Source organism: Penaeus monodon, chromosome 24, assembly GCF_015228065.2.
Source record: "Penaeus monodon isolate SGIC_2016 chromosome 24, NSTDA_Pmon_1, whole genome shotgun sequence".
Lineage (NCBI taxonomy): Eukaryota > Metazoa > Arthropoda > Malacostraca > Decapoda > Penaeidae > Penaeus > Penaeus monodon.
The window spans coordinates 25,460,870-25,461,203 of NC_051409.1; the positions used below are offsets into that span (position 1 = coordinate 25,460,870).

Consider the following 334-nt stretch of genomic DNA (forward strand, 5'->3'; position numbering starts at 1 on the left):
TGTTACTGTAAGTCAGTGTAATTTATTGATTGTACATTGATGGGCAAAGGTTTCTTTTCACCACAGAGTGAAATGAATGATACCTATGAAAAAAGATTTATTATCCTTAATGAAACTGACACCTATTTAAATAGCCAAGAAGTCAATTGTGGTTGTAATGAAAACTCGTTATTTTACACAGTGGCGTATTCTGCCAGAGGTGTGGCTTTTCGTAAGAGCTTTTATTTTTGCTTTTGTATTATTTATGGTGATAAGATATGTCCAGAGATATGGCTGCTAAGTAATAGTAATAATTGATAATACTGTTATTTTTCATATTGATTTTGTTTTGTTT

The 334-nt window shown here is 30.5% G+C and overlaps 1 protein-coding gene across 1 annotated transcript in view; it reads left to right on the forward strand.

Moving 5' to 3' along the window:
* The window catches only part of LOC119588678 (diacylglycerol O-acyltransferase 1-like), a gene marked incomplete in the record, with an annotated part of 67,292 nt that overhangs the window by 63,826 nt on the left and 3,132 nt on the right, over nt 1-334 (forward strand).